Below are 21,472 nucleotides of genomic sequence, written 5' to 3'. Positions count from 1 at the left end.
TCTTTCAGCTGGAGAGATCATGCATTTTGGCGGTGATGGACTATCCGAGGAGAGGGTGCTTTGACGTTACCTTCGCCACAGAAGAAATTTATGCTGTCTTTTTAGAACGCTTGAAGGAAGGTAAAAGGGACCCAAGACTTGTGGGTGTGAAGGTAACACCACATTTTGTGCCAAACAAAAAGTTGGTGGTTGTAAAAATGTTTTCGCCTTACGTGGATGAAGAGGACATTAAGTTATTTCTCAATAAGTTTTGTGAGGAGGTGGTGGGAAAGGGGAAAGTGTTTAACCCTTTTGGATTTTGGACTGGGAAGTGGAAATTTCTTTGTAAATTTGTGAGAATTGGTGAATCTAGAAACCTATTGTTTCCTCCAGCGCGGTTCAAGATTGGAAGTGCGTGTGGAAATTTATTTTTTCTTGGAATGGATATGTTTTGTTTGAATTGTAAAGAGTATGGTCATGAGAGAGAAGCCTGTGAGAAAGTAATGTGTACAAAATGTCTGCAAGAGGGACATAAGTATAATGAATGTCAGAAAGGGAAAGTATGTAATATGTGTGGAGAGGAGGGGCACATATTCAAATCGTGCCCAAAGAAAAGCAAACGTGAGGTACAAGAGGAAAATAAGAAGATAGTCAAAAGAAAGGAAGCGGAAGTTAGTTTGGAAGAAGGCAAGCTTCATAAATTGGAAGGAAGTGGGCAAAGTGATGAGAAAAAAAGGAAAAAAGCAGAGAGAAAGAAAAAAAGTGTCATTTCAGAAGAGGAAAGAGCAGAAAGAGACAGGTTATTGGAAGAAGTAGAGCAGTTACGTAGTAAAATTAATTTTGAAAAAATGCGGAGGAGGGTGCGGCTCTGTGTAAGAGAAAATTTACCAGGGTTTCTTGAAAGGTATGGTGTGCCAACATGGTTAACGTGCATTGTAAACTGTGAGTGGGATGGTAATGATTTGCAGGAACATCTAGTGGATATGTTAGGAACTATTGCTGTTAAAAAAGGAATGTTTTTTTGATTTCTTAAGGAAAAAAAAGGAAAGAGGAAAACAAAAATTAATTGTACGTTTTCAGTTTTCATTGTGATGATCTAAGTCTTTTTTATTTTGAATTTTATGATTTTTAAGACGTGATCTGAATGAATTAAAAAAAAAAAAAAAAAAAAAAAAAAAAAAAAAATCTGTTCTTATCAGTTTAATATCTGATACGTCCCCTATCTGGGGACCATATATTAAATGGATTTTTAGAACAGGGAGATGGAAATAGAGCTTGCTCTGTCCACTCCACGCATTGACCTGGTATTGCAGTATTTCCAGGACCGGTGCACCCTTCCCTTATGTGTTGACTAAAATCAGATTCCAAAAGTGCTATTTGTGTTTGCTATTGTTTTTGTCTTTCTGATGGGATCTCCCCTTTTAATCCCATTATTTCAACACCTGTTGGACAATGCATTTGTACAGTCATGTGTGATAATGAGCTCATTTATTAAATGCAATTAATTAATACATTGCCACCTCTTGTTGTGTGTGTGTCTTCTGTGTTTCTGTGTTTCCGGCATTTCACATTGGAACAGCTCATTCACCTTCCTTGTCTTCTCTCCGCCCTCCCTCCTAGGTAGGTTAAAGAGCTGCACCTGAGCCAGCCACTGATTGATGCAGCAACACAGTCAACTAGTGGAGTGGAGTGGAGTAGGGGAACAGCAAACAGCCATTAAAGCAGCCAGCCGCCTACCCGCCACAATGGACCTACCTGTGTACACTAGATGGATGTGATGGAATGTACTGCCGTCCCAACATTTCCAAGAAGAAGTAAGAATTGCAGTTGCAACAAACCCTTGCTTGCCTACAAAGAGAGCAGCAATTTGGATTTGTTACTATGTTACCTAGAAGAATAAAATAACAAACTGTGCAAGGATGGAGGTTGTAGGAGCAAGGAGAACAAGTTGTCTGTAAAGTTGGTGGATGCCTATTTTCCATTTTGCAGTCCCTTGTCTCCCTCTTGTGGCCTCCTGGAGGCAACTAGCTGTGCAAAAAAAAGACAGCCTGGCGGCCGGCTGTTGCAGTGTTGCCCTCTCAGGCAACACTGAGTGACTGACTGAGCCGCACCGTCTTATATAAAGTTCAGACGGAACTTTGCACGTGTCATAGTGGAGCCCTCAGGATTCCAGAGCCAGCTTTCTGACATCATAATGGGGCCTGCCTCAGAGATAGATAAAAGCCTGGGCCCAGGCAGTGTTGGTCAGTGCTGCTCAGCAGGCAGCACTGGACTGGACTGGACTGGATTACAGCTGATACAAGGTGTGAAGGAACAAGGGGTGGCTGTGGGCATGCACTTGCTGCCGCTGCCAGTGTTTATCTGCATGGCAGGAGGGCATTTGGGCGTTGCCAGGAAGGCGTTTTTATGTAGATTCCTCCTCTTTCAGCACTGCATTGTGGTGCAAGCAAAAGAAGCAAATCCTGTGTAGCTTCCTCTCCGGCCTTTATTCACCTCCCTCCCGCTTAGTAGCTGTAAATGTGTGTGAGCCTGCAGGGCCCCATGGAATTGCCTAGGAGTAGGCTGAATCAATCGCTGCAAGGGGTGAACAGCAGTATGGGACAGGCTCGGGCAAGGCAAGGGCCGCTCGGGTTATCGCTTCTCGGCCTTTTGGCTAAGATCAAGTGTAGTATCTGTTCTTATCAGTTTAATATCTGATACGTCCCCTATCTGGGGACCATATATTAAATGGATTTTTAGAACAGGGAGATGGAAATAGAGCTTGCTCTGTCCACTCCACGCATTGACCTGGTATTGCAGTATTTCCAGGACCGGTGCACCCTTCCCTTATGTGTTGACTAAAATCAGATTCCAAAAGTGCTATTTGTGTTTGCTATTGTTTTTGTCTTTCTGATGGGATCTCCCCTTTTAATCCCATTATTTCAACACCTGTTGGACAATGCATTTGTACAGTCATGTGTGATAATGAGCTCATTTATTAAATGCAATTAATTAATACATTGCCACCTCTTGTTGTGTGTGTGTCTTCTGTGTTTCTGTGTTTCCGGCATTTCACATTGGAACAGCTCATTCACCTTCCTTGTCTTCTCTCCGCCCTCCCTCCTAGGTAGGTTAAAGAGCTGCACCTGAGCCAGCCACTGATTGATGCAGCAACACAGTCAACTAGTGGAGTGGAGTGGAGTAGGGGAACAGCAAACAGCCATTAAAGCAGCCAGCCGCCTACCCGCCACAATGGACCTACCTGTGTACACTAGATGGATGTGATGGAATGTACTGCCGTCCCAACATTTCCAAGAAGAAGTAAGAATTGCAGTTGCAACAAACCCTTGCTTGCCTACAAAGAGAGCAGCAATTTGGATTTGTTACTATGTTACCTAGAAGAATAAAATAACAAACTGTGCAAGGATGGAGGTTGTAGGAGCAAGGAGAACAAGTTGTCTGTAAAGTTGGTGGATGCCTATTTTCCATTTTGCAGTCCCTTGTCTCCCTCTTGTGGCCTCCTGGAGGCAACTAGCTGTGCAAAAAAAAGACAGCCTGGCGGCCGGCTGTTGCAGTGTTGCCCTCTCAGGCAACACTGAGTGACTGACTGAGCCGCACCGTCTTATATAAAGTTCAGACGGAACTTTGCACGTGTCATAGTGGAGCCCTCAGGATTCCAGAGCCAGCTTTCTGACATCATAATGGGGCCTGCCTCAGAGATAGATAAAAGCCTGGGCCCAGGCAGTGTTGGTCAGTGCTGCTCAGCAGGCAGCACTGGACTGGACTGGACTGGATTACAGCTGATACAAGGTGTGAAGGAACAAGGGGTGGCTGTGGGCATGCACTTGCTGCCGCTGCCAGTGTTTATCTGCATGGCAGGAGGGCATTTGGGCGTTGCCAGGAAGGCGTTTTTATGTAGATTCCTCCTCTTTCAGCACTGCATTGTGGTGCAAGCAAAAGAAGCAAATCCTGTGTAGCTTCCTCTCCGGCCTTTATTCACCTCCCTCCCGCTTAGTAGCTGTAAATGTGTGTGAGCCTGCAGGGCCCCATGGAATTGCCTAGGAGTAGGCTGAATCAATCGCTGCAAGGGGTGAACAGCAGTATGGGACAGGCTCGGGCAAGGCAAGGGCCGCTCGGGTTATCGCTTCTCGGCCTTTTGGCAAGATCAGGTGTAGTATTTCTGCATCTGGTTTTGTTGGGAGGTGTCCGGGGTACCCTGCTCCTTGGCCTTGGGGGATCGTCTCTTTTCACAGAGAGACTTCACCCCCTTGCTGCTATTTGGGGAGTGGGCTTAGCCCCCGGACAACGAGTTGCGATCGCGCCTTACCCAAGAGGTCAACCGGCCTTGAGGCGTTTTTCTAAGAGCGTTCCGAGGGCGTTTATCGGGCTTCGTAGGTGTCTGGGGTACCCTAATCCTTGGCCTTGGGGGAGGGTTCCACTTAATTGTGGAATCTGAGCCCTTGCTGCTATAAGGGACAGGCTTAGCCCCCAGGCACTGAAAATGCCATTTACATTTGGATTTGCATCCGGGGACACCCGGTTGCGCCAGTCCGTCCGCATCGAGGTGGAAGAAGGCCATCGCCAGCGGAAGAACCTTCGCTTCATTGTGGAGGTGATTCTGCTGGACTTCCTGGGGCTCAAGCGGGCGGACATCCTGTGTCTCAACGACCAGGAAAGCCGCGGTCGGTACACCGTATCCTTTACGGCCGCGGCATGTTGCGACAACATGCACAAAAGATTGTCTGATGCGGACCAGAGTGAGGAGCGGCTAAATGGACTGAACTTTTTATTCCTCTACGGGGAGGAAGAAGTCCCGCTCGTGATGTGCATGTTCAGTCCATTTGTCTCAGAGTGTGACATTGAAACCTTCCTCAGTCGTTACTGCAGGGAGGTCCGCTTCTCACATAAAATCTTGAACACCCAGAGCTTCTGGAATGGCAAAAGAAAATATTGGGTGAAGTTCCGCCAGGATCCCAATGGCATTGGAGGCTTACATCACCCACCCCAGAACTTTGCCATTGGGAAGAATCGAGGATTCCTATTTTACCCCCAGATGCCAATAGCCTGCCGGAACTGCTTGAGATATGGCCACACCAGAGAACATTGTGACCGGCCCCATGTGGTGCAGTGTAACAGGTGTGGCCAGGTTGGACACGTAGCGGCAAAATGCAGTTCCGAGGTGTTGTGCAATCTGTGCGGCATGACTGGGCATGCTTTTAAAGATTGCCCCCGCAGAGCGAAATCTGGGCCACCCAGACCAGGGCCAGAGCGGCAGTTTGCAACATGTGCAGACGCCGCTGGTAATGCCCCAAAACGAGCATTGACGACTGAGGGGTCCAGGCCAAAGTCCTTCACAGCTCCATCGGGGGGCCCACCGATGTCAGCCTCGAGGGACGGCCATAGGGATTCCACCGGGTCCAGGCAGAGCAGGAGGAATTCTGACTCTGCTGGACATAAGTTGACCGGCACCTCTGCAAACAGGTCCTCTGCTCCGCCTGCAGTGGACCCTGTTGAGGCAGTGGTTAGCGACAGGCGTCGTGGCTCCGTAGGTTCTGCAGTAGGACCTGACGCCTGTCCCAAGAGTGTGGGCATGGAGCGGAGACACTCTGTGTCAGACGAGGGCTCCATTAAGAAAACCCTAAAATATGCTGGATTGGAGCCTCGTTTTGACCATTTCCGGTCAACGGGGGGGTCGGAGCAAAGTTCCTCCACTGCGGTTGTGGAGGGGCTTGCGATGAAGGCTCCCCGTAAGCAGGCAAAGGTTGCCAAGAGTGATGGGACCTCACAGGCCCCTGTGCAGCTGCCCAGGAAGGACATCAGCGATATCTTCAGCCAGGGGCCAGAGATGGGTGAGAGCGACTTCGAGGAGATGGATAGGAGCCATTCTGCAAAGAGACAGCGAGAGGAAGAGGAGTCCGGAGTTCGGAGGAAAGCTGCCTATCGGAGTTCGGATGAGAGCAGTGTGGGGGTTGGAGCCGCCCACGTATCTGGCTCTGACCCTACCAACATCCAAGATTTATTGACCCCTCAAAAAGGGGGTCCAGACTCGCAGCTGATCTCCGAGTACGACTCTTCTGGTTCGGACCCTGACCTCAACTAAGACTATGTTGGTTCCTATCAAAGTCGCCTCACTAAATGTGAGGTCCCTAAAGAGCCCTGTCCGCAGGACTGCTTTATTTTCATTTTTAGAGACTGTGGACTTTGACCTTTGCCTGCTTCAAGAATGTGGAATCCCTAATGACTTGGAATATCAAGATTTAAAGATGGACTGGAAACTAGGCCCCTCAGTCTGGTCTGGTGGAAATGACTGTCGCTCTGCGGGGGTTGGATTGCTCTGCCGAGGTCGTTTTATCTCCATCCAAACAGTGACTGAAATCATGCCCGGCAGAGCTATTTTAATACATTTGCTTTTTAATGGAATTTTAATTCGTGTTTTAAACGTTTATGCCCCTCCTACCAAACAGGAGAGGGCAGAACTATTAGAGATTTTACCATTGTTTTGTGTTGGGTCTACCCCCCTGCTGGTGGGTGGTGATTTTAACTGTGTGCGAGATGGAGAACACCGGCAGGGTGGGGATTTTAATCGAAAAATTGACCGTACTTCTTACCTGCTCAAGAATTTTATTGGTGATTTTAAATTGAAAGATTGCTGGAGGGAACTCTTGCCTGCGGACCCAGGCCCCACCTGGTCCAATGGAAGAGTGAGCTCCAGAATTGATTTTATTTTCACTTCTAATAGTTTTATTCCCAAAAAATGTTTGCTTTTAACAAATATTTTATCTGATCACAAGCTCCTTTCAGTGCACCTGGAGCTAGAGGGAGAGCAAAAAGCTTGTAGGGGTCCCTGGAGACTAAACACCACACTCCTGGAGGACCCCATCATTAAAGAGGAGTTTGTGCGGACCTACCAGTGTTGGCAGTCCCATAGAGCGCCCAGTCAGCCTATGCTACACTGGTGGGAGGGCATTAAACCCAAAATCAGAGCTTTTTTTATTCGAGCAGGTAAGAAGAAAGCAAAAGAGAAAAAACAATGGTTTTATGTTCTTAATAAACGTTTACATGTACTTTTTAAATTGAAGGAGATTGGTATGGATGTTGATGATGATATCTTAAATCTTAAAGCTGAAATAAAACATGCCATAGAAGAGAAAGGGAAACAAATAATTTTTAATTCACATGTAAAGCACCTCGAGGATGGCGAGAAGTGTTCCCGGTTCTTCTTCAAAAAGGTAATGGATAAACGAGATGTCATTTTAAACCTTGAAGGAGAAACCACTATGGTCGGCATTTTAAATTCTGCTTTTAATTTCTACCAATCTCTTTTTAACAAGAAAAATATTGATCCTTCCTTTTTAGAACATGTTCTTAATTCCCTTGATGCCAAGCTAGATATTTTAGACCAGGAAGTTTTATCCCGTAATATTACCTTGGAGGAACTTTTATTTGCTTTTAAAAGTTTTTCTAATGGGAAAGCTCCTGGGGAAGATGGTCTGCCCATCGAATTTTATCATGCTTTTTGGGAAATTTTAAAGAATGACATGTTTTTATTGTATAAGGAAGTTTTTATTACTGAAGAGCTGCCCCCTTCCTGGAGGAGGGGGATTGTGTCCTTAATTTTTAAAAAAGGTGAGAGGGACCAGTTAAAAAACTGGCGCCCTATTACTCTTTTAAACGTTGATTGTAAAATTTTAGCTAAACTAATAACAATCCGTTTTAAACCTTTTATTCATAAATTAATCCATCCAAACCAGGTATGTGGGGTACCTGGGAGGTCAATTACTGAGTCCCTGAATATTTTACGTGACATCATTTGGTATTTTAAAGAAAGGGGTCAAAGCCTTGCTATTTTATCCTTAGATTTCGAGAAGGCTTTTGACCGGGTCTCCCATGAATATCTTTTTATGGTTCTTAAAAAGATGGCTGTTCCTGAAATTATTTTAACACGTATTAAGCTTTTATATCGATCCTGTTTTAGCCAAATTTCTATCAACGGATTTTTAACTAAAGGTGTTCCTCTTTTATCAGGGGTGAAACAGGGGTGCCCGTTGTCTCCGCTCCTTTTTATTTGTGCCATAGAACCTCTGTTCACCCTAATAAGAGATGATAAAGTCATCAGAGGCGTGCCCATACCTGGAGGAAGGGGGAACCAGATAAAAATCCTAGGCTATATGGATGACGCCACCGTCCTATGCCCAGACGCCGCTTCTATGAGACGGGCATTGAGGAACACCGGCTTTTTTTGTGAAGCCTCTAGTTTTAAATTAAACGTTGATAAGTGTGACTGTTTTTATACTGGTGTATGGGATTCCTCTGTGACACCAGGAGTTAACATGCAGCAGGATCAGATAAAAATTTTAGGAATTGTTTTTAATCAAGAAAACGATGGGAGACCCAATTGGGATTCAGTAATTGCCAAAATGGAAAAAAAGGTTTTAATGTGGAATTTGAGAAATCTCACCATGGAGGGAAAAGTTTTAATAATTAAATCTGTTTTATTACCCATAATGCTTTATGTAGCTATGGTTTTCCCTCCAACAATTTTATATATTAAAAAAGTGACCAGGATCTGTTTTATGTTTTTATGGGGTTCCAAAATGGAAAAACTAAAACGTGATTTTATGTACAGATGTAAGGACAATGGCGGGAGAGATGTTCCTAACCTTTTTAACTTCTTTTACATTAAATACTTTTGCTTCTGTTTTAAAATGTATAATTCTGATGGTATTTTTAGCTACTTTTTAAAGTACGCTACGGGCATGATTTTTAAACGATGGTTTCGTGTCCCTTTGAATTCTCCTGTGCTTCTGTGTCCCCCAAAACAATATGCGGTGCTCGAAAAAACTGTCAGGCTCCTAGGTCTCCAAGAATTGGAGCCTGACATATTGGGGGACCAGAAAAAAGTGTCACTCTCCTGTAGGCGGCAGGAGGATACACTGGCAGTTTCAAATTTCTCACAGGCAAGGTCCAAGGTGGTGTGGCGGAACGTTTTCGGGAAATTTATGGCAAATGTGCACAAGGACCTTGCCTGGGCAATCGTTCACCAGTGCCTCCCTACTCGTGAATTCCAGCATAGGCGAGGACTGGTGGCGAGAGCCAAGTGCCCGAGAGACAGGTGTGGTGACGACGAGACGGTAATGCACCTGTTTTGGAACTGCCCATATGCACAGGAGGTTTGGAGGAAGGTAGGCCCATTGCTGAAATGGGCCTGCGGTCTTAAAGATCTTAAATTTGAATACGTGTTTTATGGTCTTTTTAACTGCCCAAGTTTTAAACAGCAAATGGTCTGTTGGATCATTTTAAACTGTTTTAAGAATGCCATCTGGAAGGTTAGGAACATTCTGCTTTTTAAACATGATTTTATTGACGTTAAAAATTGTGTGAAATATGCCCTAAGTGAAATGTATATTTATTATCTTAGGGACAAAAAGCAGCTAGGGGTAAAAGAAGCAACATCCATGTGGTGTTTGCAAATGTGGAATACCATAACATTGTAAATAAAAATGGTTTTATTCTTTTATGTCTTTTATGCCCTGTATAAATTTTATCCTGCTATTGTTCTGTACTTTTATTATAACATCTGTATTACTGGTCTTATTATTATTACTTTTGTATTCATTTAAATGTATGAATATTCATGTATTATGCTGTTGATTTTATCTTGTGGTTTCAATTTTAAAAAAAGTCTGTAAAATATATTATTTTTGCCAATAAAAAACTTTGTTGAAACCTTATCTGTTCTTATCAGTTTAATATCTGATACGTCCCCTATCTGGGGACCATATATTAAATGGATTTTTAGAACAGGGAGATGGAAATAGAGCTTGCTCTGTCCACTCCACGCATTGACCTGGTATTGCAGTATTTCCAGGACCGGTGCACCCTTCCCTTATGTGTTGACTAAAATCAGATTCCAAAAGTGTTTTTTCTCTTTGCCATTGTTTCTGTCTTTCTGAAGGGATCTCCCCTTTTAATCCCATTATTTCAACACCTGTTGGACAATGCATTTGTACAGTCATGTGTGATAATGAGCTCATTTATTAAATGCAATTAATGAATACATTGCCACCTCTTGTTGTGTGTGTGTGTGTGTCTTCTGTGTTTCTGTGTTTCCGGCATTTCACATTGGAACAGCTCATTCACCTTCCTTGTCTTCTCTCCGCCCTCCCTCCCTCCTAGGTAAGTTAAAGAGCTGCACCTGAGCCAGCCACTGATTGATGCAGCACCACAGTCAAATAGTGGAGTGGAGTGGAGTAGGGGAACAGCAAACAGCCATTAAAGCAGCCAGCCGCCTACCCGCCACAATGGACCTACCTGTGTACACTAGGTGGATGTGATGGAATGTACTGTCGTCCCTACATTTCAAGAAGAAGTAAGAATTGCAGTTGCAACAAACCCTTGCTTGCCTACAAAGAGAGCAGCAATTTGGATTTGTTACTATGTTACCTGGAAGAATAACAAACTGTGCAAGGATGGAGGTTGTAGGAGCAAAGAGAAGTTGTCTGTAAAGTTGGTGGATGCCTATTTTCCATTTTGCAGTCCCTTGTCTCCCTCTTGTGGCCTCCTGGAGGCAAATAAATGTGCAAAAAAAAGACAGCCTGGCGGCCGGCTGTTGCAGTGTTGCCCTCTCAGGCAACACTGAGTGACTGACTGAGCCTCACAGTCTTATATAAAGTTCAGACGGAACTTTGCACGTGTCATAGTGGAGCCCTCAGGATTCCAGAGCCAGCTTTCTGACATCATAATGGGGCCTGCCTCAGAGATAAAAGCCTGGGCCCAGGCAGTGTTGTTCAGTGCTGCTCAGCAGGCAGCACAGGACTGGATTAAAGCTGATACAAGGTGTGAAGGAACAAGGGGTGGCTGTGGGCATGCACTTGCTGCCGCTGCCAGTGTTTATCTGCATGGCAGGAGGGCATTTGGGCGTTGCCAGGAAGGCGTTTTTATGTAGATTCCTCCTCTTTCAGCACTGCATTGTGGTGCAAGCAAAAGAAGCAAATCCTGTCTGGCTTCCTCTCCGGCCTTTATTCACCTCCCGCTTAGTAGCTGTAAATGTGTGTGAGCCTGCAGGGCCCCATGGAATTGCCTAGGAGTAGGCTGAATCGCTGCAAGGGGTGAACAGCAGTATGGGACAGGCTCGGGCAAGGCAAGGGCCGCTCGGGTTATCGCTTCTCGGCCTTTTGGCTAAGATCAAGTGTAGTATCTGTTCTTATCAGTCCTTGTAAGGATAGATAGCTCGGAGAACCACTGGGGGCTATAAACACTAGCTTAGCGATCCAAGAGCGTTCCAGACGAAGCCGGCGACGAACTGCGGAGAAGAACCAGCGAAGACGACGATCCAGAAGGGAGAAGCCGCCATCGAGGAAGAAGCTCCGGGAGATCGCTGCCGGGAAGAAGAAGGAGAACTTCGGAGAAGAGCCGCTGCTGAAGGGGATCTTCGAAGAAGCTCGGCCGCAGAAGAAGAAGCTCGACGAGGAACCGCTGCGGAAGAAATTTCGTGGAAGAACCTCGGCCAGCAAGGAGAAGATTTGCATAGCTCCGCCCCCTTCGGGAAAGAGCTATCGAAGATCCTCCCCAAGCGACAGGAACAGCTGGAAGAAGCCATGGCCTCAACCAGCAACCCTGCCACCCAGAAGGAGAAGGCAGATGGACCAGGTGAGCCGGCCCAGGCCAGGACATCTCCTCCTGAAGCCTCCTCAAGCCAACAGGCCACCAGGAAGCCGAACCAGGCTGCTCCAACCCTGGAGCCCTGGATGAAGCAGACGGTGGCCCTGAAGCTCAAGGAGGTGGACGGGAGAGTGCCGGACATGACGGAAGAAGTGTTCTGCCAGAAGATGCTCCTGGATCAGGGCTTCGCTAAGCCGGAGACCATCAGTATCCAGGCCTTCATGACCGGGATGTTCTTCGTGACCTTCGCTTCGATCAACATCTGCAGAAGGTACTGGGAGATGGTGAAAGCGGCGAGGCCTGAATCCCCTTTCTCTCGCTTTGTGGGCAACTGCCCTGTCCAAAGAGAGGAAAGGCGGGTGACGGTCTCAATGCGGAACCCACACACCCCCGGCAAAGACATCACCACGCTCCTGAAGCGGTTCTGCACAGTGGTGAGGGAACCCACCCACATCCTGAACGGACTCGGCTTCTGGACTGGCAAGTGGTCGGTAATCGTCCGACTGAACAAGGATTCGAGCGCGGAAGACGGCCTCCAGCACCTGCCCCAGTCATTCTCGCTGGGCAACTCCTACGGCCTCATCTACTACCCGGACATGCCGCAGATCTGCAGGAGATGCAGCAAGAAGGGTCATTCGGTGAAGGACTGCAAGGAGGACGCCTGCAAGAACTGCCGGGTAACAGGACACGAGACCAAAGACTGCCCGAAACGGACAATGTGCAACCTCTGCGGACAAGCAGCCCACTCTTACAAGGACTGCCCGAAGAGGGATCGATCCTGGGCAACTGTAGCAGCGAAAGCTCCAGCCAGAGGGAACCCCGCCCCAGCCAGAGCTCCAGCGGCACAGAAGACCGGGAAAAAGAAGGATGGTAAGAAGACGACAGTCCCTCCCCCCCCTCTCCCGGCCCTCCCTCGCCCTACCCTTCCCACCCTCCCTCGCCCGGCCCTCCCCACCCCCCCGTCCCCAACCCCTGTCACCCCCACTGAGGCTCTCACCTTCTCCTACCCACCCATCTCAGTGGTCCTGTCACCTGCACCTCTCCCAACCCAGCCTCCCTTCTCCCCAGCTCCAGCAGCACTAACATCTTCCCCTCCAGCTGCTGGAGTCCTCTCCCTGGAGGATTTTCCCCCTCTTGTCTCCTCAGGTGCCATCCAGAGGAAGAGAAAGGTGAGGGACAGCCCAGCTGCTGAGTCCTCAAAGAGACAAGTCGTGGAAATCTGCGAAGATTCCCTTGCGCAGCAGGAGGAAATGGAGCAGATGGTGGAGGAACTCGTGTCTGAACCTGAGGTCATCGACTTCACAACAGACATCCAGGTGGCTACAATCCTGGAACAATTTTTGTCAGAGGGCCTGCTGGATCTTCCGGACCCGCCAGGCTCCAGAGAGGAGGATCCGCCCGACCGGACTGGTAACTAAGGTGTATCGTTTGCACTAACCTTCTTTATTCTCCCCCATGGCTGCTAAACTTAACATCTTTAGCCTCAATGTGAGGAGTGTTAGAGATAGGACTAGATGTCAGATGGTGCTAACTTTTCTTTCCAAGCAGTCGAGTGATGTATTTATGCTGCAGGAATGTACTCTCCCCTCTTCCAGGTCATACCATCATCTGGCCAGGCAGTGGACCCATGGCCCGTCCTACTGGTCTGGTGGGGGCGACTGTAAGTCTGCAGGGGTTGCCATCCTGATTAGGGGAGGCGTATTTACTGTTGACTCTGTCCAGGAGCTCGTCTGCGGCCGCTTGTTGGTCGTAGACGGTTCCTGGGCGGGAGAGCCGATTAGGCTCATCAACGTGTACGCTCCCCCTATGAAGGCTGAGCGCCTGGAACTATTCCAGACCCTGCGGACCCAGCTCGCCACCACTAGGGCAGTGGTGATGGCCGGGGACTTCAACTGCCCCATCGAAGAGGATGGACGAAGTTCCGGCACTTCAATCAAGCTGGATGTCAGTTCCAAACTGCTTATCGAGATGGTAACCGAAGCATCCTTGCAGGACGTTGTGGGCTCCATGGGGATCGGCTCTGTGAACTATTCATGGAGCCGACCCGATGGCTCACTTCGTTCTCGGATTGACTTTGTGTTCACCTCCCGGGCAGTCAAGCAGCATGGGCACTCCATGGTCCCCTGCTTCTTCTCTGACCACAGGGCCATTCTCTTCCGGGGTGCCATCGGCCACGGTTTTCCTCCCGGCCCTGGCTCCTGGAAGCTGAATTGTGCCCTGCTGGAAAGAGAAGAGGTACTGGCGGAACTTAGAGACGCCTATATTGTTTGGAGGAATGATAAAGTTTTCTTTGACAAAACCTGTGACTGGTGGGAATATGTTAAAGTTGAATTTCGTTGTTTCTTTCAGGCAAAAAGTCGTCAACAGGCGTGTGAGAGGAAGAGAGACTTCAGAGAGATGCAGCGTCAGCTGCGATCCCTGCAAGACCTCCTTCAATGCGGCTGGGACGTCAGGAAGGAGCTGGAGGAAGCCAAAAAGGGCCTGAAAAGGCACTTTGAGGAGGAATCCAAGCGAATTGTCTTTCGTTCCAAGGTGGAGAACCTGGAGAAGGGTGAGAAATGTAACTCGTTCTTTTTCAGGAAACTCCATGCCGGCCACACGCCCCTGAAGGAACTCCGAGATGAGACCGGAAACATGCATTCTGGGAAGAAGGAGGTGATGGGAGTCGTCACAGACTACTACCGAAGCCTCTACTCCCGGAAAACCACTGACCCCGAAGCCGCCGATAAATTCCTGTCAGGTATCACTAATCATCTTGATCCTGCAGGTACGGAGGCTATGGACGTACCCCTGACGGTGGAGGAACTGCTCTCTGCCGCTAAATCCTTCAGACCCGGCAGGACCCCGGGCAGTGATGGTCTCCCAGCAGAGCTCTATGTAGCGCTGGGGGACTTGATCTGTCCGGACCTGCTGGAGCTCTATGAGGAGATGGTGGTGGAGGGTAGAATGCCACCGTCCTTGAGAGAAGGCATGATCACGATCTTGTATAAGCGGAAGGGGGAGAGATGTGACCTGAAAAACTGGCGTCCCATCTCTCTCCTGAACGTGGACTACAAGATCCTCGCCAAAGTATTGACCAACAGACTGAAGGTTGTCATCGGACAGATCATCGGATCGGACCAAACCTGCGGCATTCCTGGCCGTAGGGTGGCCGACAGTCTGGCCCTGGTGAGGGACACGGTGCATTACATGCAAAGCCGCCGTACACACGCGGCCCTGGTCAGTCTGGATCAGGAGAAGGCTTTTGACCGGGTCTCTCACGAATTCATGGGTAAGGCTCTGCGTAGGCTGCGGCTTGGCAAGTTGTTCTGTTTGTATGTTAACCTGATGTATTGCGACATTTACAGCTCGGTGCTGGTGAACGGCTGGAAGACTGACCCCTTTCCTGTATCGTCGGGGGTTAGACAAGGCTGTCCTCTTTCACCTCTCCTTTTTGTTTGTGTTATAGAGCTCTTCGCAGAGGCTATCCGGCAGAATGGAGAGATCAGAGGGATCACCGCACCAGGTCCAGGACACTTCGAGGTCAAATGCTCGCTGTACATGGACGACGTGACCGTCTTCTGCGCTGACCAGAGTTCGGTGACTGCACTCGTCCAGACCTGTGAGGAGTTCGGACGCGCTTCAGGGGCAAAAGTCAACTGCGGGAAGTCGGAAGCCATGCTCTTCGGAAAGTGGTACCTGCCTTCTCCTGCCTCCTTCCCGTTTACTATCAAGCCGGACTTCATCAAAATTCTGGGAGTCTGGTTCGGTAAGGAAGGTGCAGCCCTAAAGTCGTGGGAAGAACGCTTGGCCAAAGTCAACCAAAGGATCGGACTGTGGAGCCTCAGACAACTCACTATTGAGGGCAAAGCAATGGTCCTGCGTAACGAAGTCTTGCCTGTGCTACAATACACTGCACAGGCATGGCCCCCTCTTGCAACGGTCTCGAGGGCCATTACCAGGACTGTGTTTCGCTTCATCTGGGGCTCGAAAATGGACAGAGTAAAGCGGACTGTTATGTACAAGGAGCCCCGCAAAGGTGGGAAGGGTATACCCGACATTCCCACTCTGCTGCGGATCGCTTTTGTATGTGACTGTGTTCGTAGGACTCTGAGGACAGCAAACGGCTCTGCGGGCAAGGCCATGTCCCGCTACTTCCTCCTTCCCCTCTGGCGAGGTTTTGGCTGGGATAAGTGGGACAGCTCCTTCCCTTACAACTGGCACGCTCCCTGGTTCTACGGAGATGTCGTCCGGTTTGTGAGGGAGCATCAACTGGAGGGTCTTAAGCCCGACTTGTGGAAACCTAAGACGATCCACAAGCACATCAGAGCAAAGGACTCACTGGAGTTTGTTCCAGGGCTTCATGCCGACACGTTGGAGACTGTTTGGACTAACGTGTCATCTGGCAGGTTGACCAACGGGCACAAGGACATTTCATGGATGGCCATCCAGGGAGGACTGCCTCTTAGGTCATTCATGCATGCCCGCAACCTGTGCAAGACCCGGTACTGCCCCAGGTGCCCCTTCACGGAGGAAACATCTTTGCACATTTTCTGGCAGTGCCCCTTTGCACAGGGTCTGTTGAAAGCCTTGGAACATGAACTCAAGGACTCAGTACCCAGGAACAGACTGTCGTACCGCTCGGTACTTTATGGACTATTTCCTGGGAATACCACGGATGGAGCAATCCAGGAAGCCTGGCGCCTTATGAACTGCTTTAAGGACGCTATATGGTTCGCCAGGAACCGTCTGATTTTGCGGAGAGAGAGTGTGTCCGTCCAGGACTGCCGCAGGCTGATCCACAGCCTGCTCAGAGACTATTCCACCTGGGACAGCCCGGACGTCGATGAGGAAGAGGACTGATACTCCCCTTCCCCCCACTCTCCCTTCTTGTGTGTTGTCTTTCAATAAAGCTTCGGGCCTGTGATTTCCCCCTTCCCTATCCCCTCCTACCCACTCCCCTATCCCATCACTTGTCTGTAATGCTTTGTTGTTTGGCTTTAGTGAATGCAAGAATGTTAGTGTAGCATGTGGTGTAATGTATAGCATAGGCTAGCCTGTACTGTGTATTATACTGTCATGTTATGTTTGACGACTGTTATTATTTATTATTTGCTGCTTCATGGCTTGCGCTGCGTCGCAGTAATGTTTGTATGATGACGATTGATTGTCAATAAAGCAATTTTCAATCAAAAAATCTGTTCTTATCAGTTTAATATCTGATACGTCCCCTATCTGGGGACCATATATTAAATGGATTTTTAGAACAGGGAGATGGAAATAGAGCTTGCTCTGTCCACTCCACGCATTGACCTGGTATTGCAGTATTTCCAGGACCGGTGCACCCTTCCCTTATGTGTTGACTAAAATCAGATTCCAAAAGTGTTTTTTCTCTTTGCCATTGTTTCTGTCTTTCTGAAGGGATCTCCCCTTTTAATCCCATTATTTCAACACCTGTTGGACAATGCATTTGTACAGTCATGTGTGATAATGAGCTCATTTATTAAATGCAATTAATGAATACATTGCCACCTCTTGTTGTGTGTGTGTGTGTGTGTGTCTTCTGTGTTTCTGTGTTTCCGGCATTTCACATTGGAACAGCTCATTCACCTTCCTTGTCTTCTCTCCGCCCTCCCTCCCTCCCTCCTAGGTAAGTTAAAGAGCTGCACCTGAGCCAGCCACTGATTGATGCAGCACCACAGTCAAATAGTGGAGTGGAGTGGAGTAGGGGAACAGCAAACAGCCATTAAAGCAGCCAGCCGCCTACCCGCCACAATGGACCTACCTGTGTACACTAGGTGGATGTGATGGAATGTACTGTCGTCCCTACATTTCAAGAAGAAGTAAGAATTGCAGTTGCAACAAACCCTTGCTTGCCTACAAAGAGAGCAGCAATTTGGATTTGTTACTATGTTACCTGGAAGAATAACAAACTGTGCAAGGATGGAGGTTGTAGGAGCAAAGAGAAGTTGTCTGTAAAGTTGGTGGATGCCTATTTTCCATTTTGCAGTCCCTTGTCTCCCTCTTGTGGCCTCCTGGAGGCAAATAAATGTGCAAAAAAAAGACAGCCTGGCGGCCGGCTGTTGCAGTGTTGCCCTCTCAGGCAACACTGAGTGACTGACTGAGCCTCACAGTCTTATATAAAGTTCAGACGGAACTTTGCACGTGTCATAGTGGAGCCCTCAGGATTCCAGAGCCAGCTTTCTGACATCATAATGGGGCCTGCCTCAGAGATAAAAGCCTGGGCCCAGGCAGTGTTGTTCAGTGCTGCTCAGCAGGCAGCACAGGACTGGATTAAAGCTGATACAAGGTGTGAAGGAACAAGGGGTGGCTGTGGGCATGCACTTGCTGCCGCTGCCAGTGTTTATCTGCATGGCAGGAGGGCATTTGGGCGTTGCCAGGAAGGCGTTTTTATGTAGATTCCTCCTCTTTCAGCACTGCATTGTGGTGCAAGCAAAAGAAGCAAATCCTGTCTGGCTTCCTCTCCGGCCTTTATTCACCTCCCGCTTAGTAGCTGTAAATGTGTGTGAGCCTGCAGGGCCCCATGGAATTGCCTAGGAGTAGGCTGAATCGCTGCAAGGGGTGAACAGCAGTATGGGACAGGCTCGGGCAAGGCAAGGGCCGCTCGGGTTATCGCTTCTCGGCCTTTTGGCTAAGATCAAGTGTAGTATCTGTTCTTATCAGTTTAATATCTGATACGTCCCCTATCTGGGGACCATATATTAAATGGATTTTTAGAACAGGGAGATGGAAATAGAGCTTGCTCTGTCCACTCCACGCATTGACCTGGTATTGCAGTATTTCCAGGACCGGTGCACCCTTCCCTTATGTGTTGACTAAAATCAGATTCCAAAAGTGTTTTTTCTCTTTGCCATTGTTTCTGTCTTTCTGAAGGGATCTCCCCTTTTAATCCCATTATTTCAACACCTGTTGGACAATGCATTTGTACAGTCATGTGTGATAATGAGCTCATTTATTAAATGCAATTAATGAATACATTGCCACCTCTTGTTGTGTGTGTGTGTGTGTGTGTCTTCTGTGTTTCTGTGTTTCCGGCATTTCACATTGGAACAGCTCATTCACCTTCCTTGTCTTCTCTCCGCCCTCCCTCCCTCCCTCCTAGGTAAGTTAAAGAGCTGCACCTGAGCCAGCCACTGATTGATGCAGCACCACAGTCAAATAGTGGAGTGGAGTGGAGTAGGGGAACAGCAAACAGCCATTAAAGCAGCCAGCCGCCTACCCGCCACAATGGACCTACCTGTGTACACTAGGTGGATGTGATGGAATGTACTGTCGTCCCTACATTTCAAGAAGAAGTAAGAATTGCAGTTGCAACAAACCCTTGCTTGCCTACAAAGAGAGCAGCAATTTGGATTTGTTACTATGTTACCTGGAAGAATAACAAACTGTGCAAGGATGGAGGTTGTAGGAGCAAAGAGAAGTTGTCTGTAAAGTTGGTGGATGCCTATTTTCCATTTTGCAGTCCCTTGTCTCCCTCTTGTGGCCTCCTGGAGGCAAATAAATGTGCAAAAAAAAGACAGCCTGGCGGCCGGCTGTTGCAGTGTTGCCCTCTCAGGCAACACTGAGTGACTGACTGAGCCTCACAGTCTTATATAAAGTTCAGACGGAACTTTGCACGTGTCATAGTGGAGCCCTCAGGATTCCAGAGCCAGCTTTCTGACATCATAATGGGGCCTGCCTCAGAGATAAAAGCCTGGGCCCAGGCAGTGTTGTTCAGTGCTGCTCAGCAGGCAGCACAGGACTGGATTAAAGCTGATACAAGGTGTGAAGGAACAAGGGGTGGCTGTGGGCATGCACTTGCTGCCGCTGCCAGTGTTTATCTGCATGGCAGGAGGGCATTTGGGCGTTGCCAGGAAGGCGTTTTTATGTAGATTCCTCCTCTTTCAGCACTGCATTGTGGTGCAAGCAAAAGAAGCAAATCCTGTCTGGCTTCCTCTCCGGCCTTTATTCACCTCCCGCTTAGTAGCTGTAAATGTGTGTGAGCCTGCAGGGCCCCATGGAATTGCCTAGGAGTAGGCTGAATCGCTGCAAGGGGTGAACAGCAGTATGGGACAGGCTCGGGCAAGGCAAGGGCCGCTCGGGTTATCGCTTCTCGGCCTTTTGGCTAAGATCAAGTGTAGTATCTGTTCTTATCAGTTTAATATCTGATACGTCCCCTATCTGGGGACCATATATTAAATGGATTTTTAGAACAGGGAGATGGAAATAGAGCTTGCTCTGTCCACTCCACGCATTGACCTGGTATTGCAGTATTTCCAGGACCGGTGCACCCTTCCCTTATGTGTTGACTAAAATCAGATTCCAAAAGTGTTTTTTCTCTTTGCCATTGTTTCTGTCTTTCTGAAGGGATCTCCCCTTTTAATCCCATTATTTCAACACCTGTTGGACAATGCATTTGTACAGTCATGTGTGATAATGAGCTCATTTATTAAATGCAATTAATGAATACATTGCCACCTCTTGTTGTGTGTGTGTGTGTGTGTGTCTTCTGTGTTTCTGTGTTTCCGGCATTTCACATTGGAACAGCTCATTCACCTTCCTTGTCTTCTCTCCGCCCTCCCTCCCTCCCTCCTAGGTAAGTTAAAGAGCTGCACCTGAGCCAGCCACTGATTGATGCAGCACCACAGTCAAATAGTGGAGTGGAGTGGAGTAGGGGAACAGCAAACAGCCATTAAAGCAGCCAGCCGCCTACCCGCCACAATGGACCTACCTGTGTACACTAGGTGGATGTGATGGAATGTACTGTCGTCCCTACATTTCAAGAAGAAGTAAGAATTGCAGTTGCAACAAACCCTTGCTTGCCTACAAAGAGAGCAGCAATTTGGATTTGTTACTATGTTACCTGGAAGAATAACAAACTGTGCAAGGATGGAGGTTGTAGGAGCAAAGAGAAGTTGTCTGTAAAGTTGGTGGATGCCTATTTTCCATTTTGCAGTCCCTTGTCTCCCTCTTGTGGCCTCCTGGAGGCAAATAAATGTGCAAAAAAAAGACAGCCTGGCGGCCGGCTGTTGCAGTGTTGCCCTCTCAGGCAACACTGAGTGACTGACTGAGCCTCACAGTCTTATATAAAGTTCAGACGGAACTTTGCACGTGTCATAGTGGAGCCCTCAGGATTCCAGAGCCAGCTTTCTGACATCATAATGGGGCCTGCCTCAGAGATAAAAGCCTGGGCCCAGGCAGTGTTGTTCAGTGCTGCTCAGCAGGCAGCACAGGACTGGATTAAAGCTGATACAAGGTGTGAAGGAACAAGGGGTGGCTGTGGGCATGCACTTGCTGCCGCTGCCAGTGTTTATCTGCATGGCAGGAGGGCATTTGGGCGTTGCCAGGAAGGCGTTTTTATGTAGATTCCTCCTCTTTCAGCACTGCATTGTGGTGCAAGCAAAAGAAGCAAATCCTGTCTGGCTTCCTCTCCGGCCTTTATTCACCTCCCGCTTAGTAGCTGTAAATGTGTGTGAGCCTGCAGGGCCCCATGGAATTGCCTAGGAGTAGGCTGAATCGCTGCAAGGGGTGAACAGCAGTATGGGACAGGCTCGGGCAAGGCAAGGGCCGCTCGGGTTATCGCTTCTCGGCCTTTTGGCTAAGATCAAGTGTAGTATCTGTTCTTATCAGTTTAATATCTGATACGTCCCCTATCTGGGGACCATATATTAAATGGATTTTTAGAACAGGGAGATGGAAATAGAGCTTGCTCTGTCCACTCCACGCATTGACCTGGTATTGCAGTATTTCCAGGACCGGTGCACCCTTCCCTTATGTGTTGACTAAAATCAGATTCCAAAAGTGTTTTTTCTCTTTGCCATTGTTTCTGTCTTTCTGAAGGGATCTCCCCTTTTAATCCCATTATTTCAACACC

At 48.2% G+C, this 21,472-nt stretch overlaps 6 non-coding genes and 2 pseudogenes across 6 annotated transcripts; all 8 read left to right on the top strand.

Annotated features, from left to right (window-relative positions):
* The first annotated feature begins 1,100 nt into the window (after window positions 1-1,100).
* LOC142708435 (U2 spliceosomal RNA) lies at window positions 1,101-1,317 on the top strand (annotated as a pseudogene).
* A 1,295-nt stretch (window positions 1,318-2,612) lies between these two features.
* Window positions 2,613-2,803, top strand: LOC142708431 (U2 spliceosomal RNA). The gene has a single exon (XR_012868816.1). It is a non-coding gene; the product is annotated as a U2 spliceosomal RNA (small nuclear RNA).
* Window positions 2,804-9,650: 6,847 nt separating this feature from the next.
* LOC142708432 (U2 spliceosomal RNA) lies at window positions 9,651-9,842 on the top strand. The gene has a single exon (XR_012868817.1). It is a non-coding gene; the product is annotated as a U2 spliceosomal RNA (small nuclear RNA).
* A 1,274-nt stretch (window positions 9,843-11,116) lies between these two features.
* Window positions 11,117-11,218, top strand: LOC142708436 (U2 spliceosomal RNA; annotated as a pseudogene).
* A 5,542-nt stretch (window positions 11,219-16,760) lies between these two features.
* LOC142708430 (U2 spliceosomal RNA) lies at window positions 16,761-16,948 on the top strand. Its single transcript, XR_012868815.1, has one exon. It is a non-coding gene; the product is annotated as a U2 spliceosomal RNA (small nuclear RNA).
* A 1,282-nt stretch (window positions 16,949-18,230) lies between these two features.
* LOC142708419 (U2 spliceosomal RNA) lies at window positions 18,231-18,421 on the top strand. The gene has a single exon (XR_012868805.1). It is a non-coding gene; the product is annotated as a U2 spliceosomal RNA (small nuclear RNA).
* A 1,282-nt stretch (window positions 18,422-19,703) lies between these two features.
* LOC142708406 (U2 spliceosomal RNA) lies at window positions 19,704-19,894 on the top strand. Its single transcript, XR_012868794.1, has one exon. It is a non-coding gene; the product is annotated as a U2 spliceosomal RNA (small nuclear RNA).
* A 1,282-nt stretch (window positions 19,895-21,176) lies between these two features.
* Window positions 21,177-21,367, top strand: LOC142708394 (U2 spliceosomal RNA). Its single transcript, XR_012868783.1, has one exon. It is a non-coding gene; the product is annotated as a U2 spliceosomal RNA (small nuclear RNA).
* The last annotated feature ends 105 nt before the right edge of the window (window positions 21,368-21,472 follow it).

The sequence above is a fragment of the Rhinoderma darwinii genome, unplaced genomic scaffold (assembly GCF_050947455.1).
Source record: "Rhinoderma darwinii isolate aRhiDar2 unplaced genomic scaffold, aRhiDar2.hap1 Scaffold_3900, whole genome shotgun sequence".
Lineage (NCBI taxonomy): Eukaryota > Metazoa > Chordata > Amphibia > Anura > Rhinodermatidae > Rhinoderma > Rhinoderma darwinii.
Note: the sequence above shows the minus strand (reverse complement) of the source record. Positions and strands in the feature narration are given on the sequence as shown.